The sequence below is a fragment of the Microchirus variegatus genome (assembly GCF_963457635.1).
Source record: "Microchirus variegatus genome assembly, chromosome: 1".
Lineage (NCBI taxonomy): Eukaryota > Metazoa > Chordata > Actinopteri > Pleuronectiformes > Soleidae > Microchirus > Microchirus variegatus.
The window spans coordinates 33,919,998-33,927,365 of NC_139802.1; positions in this window are offsets into that span (position 1 = coordinate 33,919,998).

A 7,368-nucleotide genomic window follows, 5' to 3' on the forward strand; every position below is an offset into this window, starting at 1 on the left:
CAAATATTTTGGCTGTACTGTTGTTGTTGGTAAGTTCAGTTTGTTATATGAATATTATTCCTGAGTCTCTGTGACATATTAGGAGGATTTTATGGCCAGTTGCTTTAGATTTATTACATAATACACCTTTAATTAATAAAATAGGAAATGCAGCAACCAAGATGATCACCAAATTAGAAAATAGATTAGTAAATGTAACATAGTATAGTAGCATAACGGAGTATGACTAACTTACCTTCAAAAATCAATAGTTTCAGTCACATATAAAGAAACGGGTCCTGTGCCTGATATATGTAGATGTGAAGTGTAGAGAACCTTCTAAGGATATCCAACATTTTGTTCCATGTATTAAAACTCAAGGTTGTGTGACATACATGAGATTATGGAAGCAAGAATTAGACTACATGCAGAAGAAAAGGGGTAGGTTTGCAAGTTTCTTTTCCGCTCTCAAAAATAGGAAGCAAACAGGAAACAGTGCAGTGATAGAGGCTGACCTCAGACGTGCGTGTTTACATTTGCCTGTGTGTAGGACTGAACACGGCTGAATGGGGGTCAAGGACGTGTGCAGAGGAAACACAGAAATAGAGTGGCAGAGGCAGTGAAAATAAAAGACAGAACATTAGAGTGATGACCTCCTTCTGCAACTCGTGTCCATTCAGTTGAACTTAAACCATAGCTACAAGAAAATAAAAGCACTTGGGAATTGAATTATTGAATGTGTGTCTGACTCTGCTACACTAGGTGGCGATATGCCGTCATTCATTTTGTTATGCTGCGTTCCATTTACATCGGAACCCTGAAGTCAGAACTGGAAAAGTCGGAAAAACAACATGGATGCTAACGTATCTTGGGCTAGGCACTGTTAGCAATATACTCTATATATATATAAGTTCTTCCTGGTATTTTTGCGCACACAAACAACATAGCTACATGTCTACAGTTCAAAATGAAACAAAAAAATCCCAGTACCTGCTACGAATGGTGCGCAACATTAGCATTAGCCATTTGACCTATTACATCACAGAACAAAGCAACTTTAGCTGGTGGACGCCATTCTGTCTTTGTCTTTGTGACTTCTTTCAGACTTGTGCAGCCAAACGATGGTGGAGTGGGACACTACAGGAGCCCTGACACGGGAGTATACCAATGTCCGAGTGCAGGGGCTTAAAAAGGGGTAACAACCAAATAGTTGCAAAGGAGGCAAAGTTGTGTCCGTGAACGCAGCCGAGAGAAAAGATGATCCCAAAGCAAATATGCTTTTCGGGAAAGTCAGGCTTTGTTTAACTTTGCTGCTTCTGCTGCTGCTGCACACTGAGCACACCCACTCTCTCTACAAACAAAAAAGTAGGATTTGTGAGTTTCTGCAAAGGGCTTGGCACTCTCCTGTCCGGTGGACAGGCAGATGTCAGCCAGATGAGTCCCTTGGCTGCTGATGTACCCGTTTAAACCAGTATCTAGGCTGAGTCGGGCACAGGTTTTTGCATTTTTCACCACAACTCTTCCTCGGTTTCTGTCAGAGGCCTCAGGCTGTTTGCCATTTGGTGCACACTTACTCAAACAAACACACACCGCAGGAATAAATTTGCATAAAGGAAAATTCTGTATTCCTGACTTGAAAAGAAACACATTTTGACATCATCACTGAGGCCTGGGGTCAAGCTTTTTGTTTTTCTATATGCTACGGTTTTAGGTCACATTTCTGTGTGACGCAAGGTCGCGACTTCTCCTTCCTCCTGTCTGAGTATGATGTGTCCATGAGGAGACAGAGGAAGGACATGCTCTCTGATTGCTGCTGACAAGCACATTGTCCAGAGAACAGACCGTCTTTGCACTTTAAATCAGTTGATGTCAGTCTGTACAGGGACAGAAATCAAATACTACTGATGCTATAAATAATGTGAAGCCATCTGTCGAGTTTTTTTTAACTGTTCAACGCTGCAAAAGTTTGAGTCATTCTCAAAAATAATGGTTCTTGGAGGGCAAGCACAGCAGAAAAAAACCCCGCAGAAACCGCAGACGAACAAAAAAAACCTCCATGTGCTATTCATCAGTCCCGTCTCGTGACTTTGTGCTGTTGGTCTGAGAGTGCGTTATGCCTGAACACATCATCACCTTCTGCACTTTATGCTGAGCTAAGTATTAAGTTTATTCCCTTGAAATAACAATAAACAAACACTTTATTTTGATAGTTCATTGTTGACTCTCTGCAAGTATCACATCAACAGATAATCAGCTGACTCTTTACAATTAACCAACAGCCAGTATCCTTAACCCTATAAAAATCTGATGAGTGTGTCACTTGAAAGTTAACCGTATGATATATTCTTTGTTGATTATCAGTTGACACTGTGTTTACATCAAGTAAACACATCCAATCATATATTAGTGGACAATTAGTTGCTTATCAGTGTCACAGTCAACAGAATATTAGTTGGTGGAAACTACACTTGCATCTGTACATGTGGCCCGTTTACACCTGGTGTCAACGTGCATCCACATCAAGATCCTATAGCTATCTGATCACAGTCAATATTTTCATACTAGGATTGCACTTGAGATATTGCATATGTTGGTATATTTATGGCACACACTCTTAGAAATTAAAGTGCTAAGTAGAACCATATAAGGTTCTTCGGCTTGTCCGCATAAGAGAACCCTTTTTGGTTCCAGGTAGAAGCTTTTTATAAAGGTTCCACCTGGAACCCTTTTAAAACCCTTTATTCAGGAAAGGGGTTTTAAATGGTTCTCCGGATCAAAATGGTTCTTACTGGAACCATTAGTGTTACCAAGAACCCTTGAAAAACTTTCTCACCAGTCACACGTTATTCCCTTCACGTCTCATACGTAAGTCCTTCAAGCGTCCTTCTGAACCAAAGTGGTACACTCTGTGCCACAAACAACCTGATTAGGACCAAAGCTCTTTAAGCGAACGCGGAGTTTGTCGGGGGGCCCTTTTGTTGTTGTCGTCGTCTCCCCTGCTGTGTCAGCTCAACGGTGGTGTAATGACTGTCTGTCTGCACGGAGAAGACACTGCACACACACACACACTTTGACACGCAGACACACACTCCCAGTGTCAGTCAAAACAAACACAGACACAAAGTGACTGCACCTTTACGACTCTGTCTGTCTGTCTCTTCTGTCTTTACTTATGCAAATAAGACTCTGACTGCTTTGAGGTAAATGGTTACTTTTTTTTATTACAAATCCTCTCCAGATGCAAGCACAACTCCTGCTTTTCAGCATGATCCTATTAAAAAGAAAAAACTGGTAAATCCAGACTGACATTCGAGAAGTCATCCTTTTTTTTTGACAACACATTAGAGGTGAGAGTAGGTGCAGAGAATAAAAAGTGGAGGGTTAAGAGGAGGTCGTAATCCCCTCCATAATCCCCTTCACCACCCAGCGGGGGAGCAGGCTATGGGCTGCCCTCTCATTGTGCATGCATCTGTGGTTTGTTTTCAAGTTTTTGGAGAGTTCTTGTCCAGTGGTGAAGACGCTAACCCTAAGCCACACATTTATTTGCAGAAATTGAACATACTCCTTTAAGTAAAGTCTATATCAGTGGGGGTTTTTTGGGTCACCCCCATAACAAATTCGCAGATGTTTAACCAACCTTTTTGTTAAAACGTGTATATGTTTTAAATAACATGTATACAATTAAGTTTTAATTGATGACTAAACATCTCTTGGAAGTGATATGTTTACCAATTCAAAAATAATATTAGGTGTCACAGATATGGCTCTAAATTTGCTCTCAGGTCTATGTCGTGTGGGTTAGAAGATGCTGTCGGTCCAAAGTCCATTTTTGATGACATTCTATACCTTATATATATATATATATAATTTTGCCTCTTAACATAGCGGTACTTACATCAAGACGCCATGACGTTTACCACAAAGAGGTCTGTAACAATCCTGCCATGAGTGACTGAAGAACCAGGAAATAAGTAGAGGAGCTTGATGATTTGGAATTGGGAGCAGGTGTGCTCCTGCCACAGGTGAACTGATTACTGATTACATGCAGGCCTTTACCATTTTACTATTCTATTATGTCACAATTTTATGTGTTACACCTTCAATGTTGTTGTGCCTTTAAATCTGTAAAGCACTTGGGTCGACCTTTTTTTTTAAGAAATAAAGTTGACTTGACGCACAGAGTCAAAAGCCCAATTCGGACAGGATTCGTTTTACATGGGGAGGTGGGGTTAAAGTGATTATTACCAGTGATTTAGTGCCGTCCAAAATGTGCCATGTCCTTACCTGACAATGTCTTTGAAAAAGGTAAAAGGGTCTGTAAAAATGTAATACTCTTCCTGTCCAAATATGTGCATAAATATTCTATCATATCTTGTTTACACATAGTTTTATGTGGATTTTCAAGCATGGAGGCAAACCTTGGGTGATTTCGGTTTTCACAGTTGTGGTAATGCATGATCAGGAATGTAAAGGCTAATAAATAAAAAAAACGTGCAACCTCATTAGACACAACACAAATCAAATACGCCTTGTAAAGAGATTCCAGCGTGGTTGACAGTCACAAAACAGCTAGCGACGCTAATCGTAGCGTCGCTAGCTTACCTTTGGAAACAGGTTCGCCAAGTTAACCGCAAAACAGTAGCATGCTAATGCTAAATAAATATGTGCTCACGTATTGGTGACCGTATTGGACACCGACTTCGTTGTTTCAGTATAACACCATGTTCTGTGTTGAACCGTGTGAAATGCGCTAGAGGCTATGTGGCTAATAAAATGCCAGTAAAATCAACCAGTAAGCAAGTCCCTGGTCCAGTTTCACGTTTAGTTGGCACCATTTTGCTGTGGAAGCAGCGTAGTACGCACATGACAAGAGGAGGTGACGGCATAGCATAATCTTGTCGTGCCAGACTGAAGGACCTCTTGGCCTCAGCGTGATTCCAACACCTCCCTTCAGCTGCTTCCCCAAAACAAACACACCTGACCCACATTTTAGCCTCTCCGCTCAATCGGCCGGTCGTCCAATTACAAAGCGAGGCTGCCGTAGTGGAGCCACTAATTTCCACGACAGAATGTCCACACACACGTGTTTACCCCTCAAGCATCGAGTGACTCACACCTCGTCTGTATACTTTGGGTGTAATTGGAGGTTCTGGATCAGGGAAATGGAAGATGCTTTTGTGATGAAACCATGATTTCAGAGGGTGATTTTGGGGTGGATTTTGACACCCAGACTTTGGATGTCTCACTGGCAGTGGAGCCTTGCAGTCTGGACATTCTGGGGTTTAACCAGCAGGACACCTGCTACAACAGCACAGAGGGTGGTCCTCATGAGGGGGGTGGAAAGAGAGTATTTCAGGGTCATTTTTTTTTGGGGGGGGGGCGGTAGTCGGCCCAAGGCCATGGTAATTAAGGGCCCCCCAGTCGTGTATGGATGGATAAATCAGGTAGTCATATTTAAATGTAACATCCCATTAACAATACACTTACTTACACTACTTAGCAGCCAATGATCCTGTACTCAGTGAAGGATTGAGAACAAACACAAGTTCAAAGTCTAGAAGAGATCTGTTATTATTTCTCCAATCACTTAATAGAGAACAAATAAATGGTGTTACCATGTGTGACTTTGACAAGTCCAGGCAAATTAACACCAAACACAATGACGTCCAATATGCAGCAGCACACCACATATTGTGTGTACTTCTCAGTGTTTTAAAAATAGAAAAACACGACATTGAATTATTTTTTTTAGTGTACTTTTAAATTAAATTAAAATGTCAATAAAATGTGAAAGAAAACAATTTCACTATCTAAATATACTGCACCACAGGGCCCAAATATGTCCATGATGGACACACAACGTAAATAACACCTTCCGTGCGTCCAAACACAGGCAGCAGCACAAATATAGACGACGTTAATCCACGTGTGATCCCTCTGCCTCAGAACATCCTGTACCGGTGACGGACCACGTTGAAGAAAACACCTTTTGAGTCAATGAAAGTGCCATCTGGACACGAGGCGTCTGATCCCTGTTAGCCTCTCTGAGGCTGCAATCCCAGGATCAGACTGACCTGAGACCTAGACACACACACACAGACACATTTACTGTATATATAGATCACATCAAAGACCACACAGTTAATTAGAGTTTGCTGCAGGACACTGAAGGTTGGAGTAGGAAAAAAAAAAAAAGCCTCACGCTGTTGCTGCACTGACTTCAATTCATGAACAATGCTAGGTTTGATTTGATGTGCGCATACAACAATAACATACAAAAAGAATCTTGTTACATAATATTATTTATAAATTTTACTTATATAATTTTACTCACATGCTCACATTATTATACTTGTGTTTGTTTATTTCCCATTTTAACATAAAATCCTATCAAACATGTATGTAGGTTTTGTATAGAAAAGGTGCTTGTTATTTATATACATAAAAACCTATAAAATACTACTACTCTACTCTATTTATCACATAAAAGATTTTCTTTATACTTCTATCCATGCATATATGGGAAAAAAACATAAAGATATAGGTAAATATATAGGTAAATAAATAAAGCAGCAACACACAGTTATAATTAATTTATGTCGCTAATTAAGGGAAACCTCAAAGTAAAGTTCTATTTCTGTCAAAAAAAATTAAAGAAATAATATTATACTGACAACAAATTACATAAATAAATAGATATATTATTATATTGTCATTTCATTCATTTTTCATTTTCCTTTTGGCCCTGTCTTTCTATATATATACATATATATGTATATATATGTATATGTATATATATGTATATGTATATATATATATATATATATATATATATATATACATAGATATACATGTATATGTATGTGTATATACACATTTATATACATATGTATAAACACACACACACACATATATATAAATATATATATATACATATATTAAATGGTCAGCACAGTGTCACATTGCCCTACATACATCGCTGTGCATCCTCGCCAAGAGCGTGCAGACCCATGTGAGGCAGCTAGAAGGGGGCGGGGCCAGCATGGTAAAGCTTGAAGGGGCTCGGTGATCTCTGACCAATGAGCTCCGCTCTGCTCTTTGCATACATGTATGTATGATGAGGTGAGAGGGTGAGGGGTCAACTCAGGGTCACAACAACAGCACGCTGTTCATTCACTGCGATGTATTTAGAGAGCAGCTGTGTTTACACTGGTGTTGTGAAGAGTTGATGGTTAACCTGTAGATTATTGCATTATTTACCATATCCATACACACAATCATTGTGTAGTTATTATACAGGGTATTACAGTGTGAGGGGAAATGTGATGTGTTATTATTTTAATTATTAATATTTGAAGATTAAAGTCGGTATCTGGATGAAAAAAACTG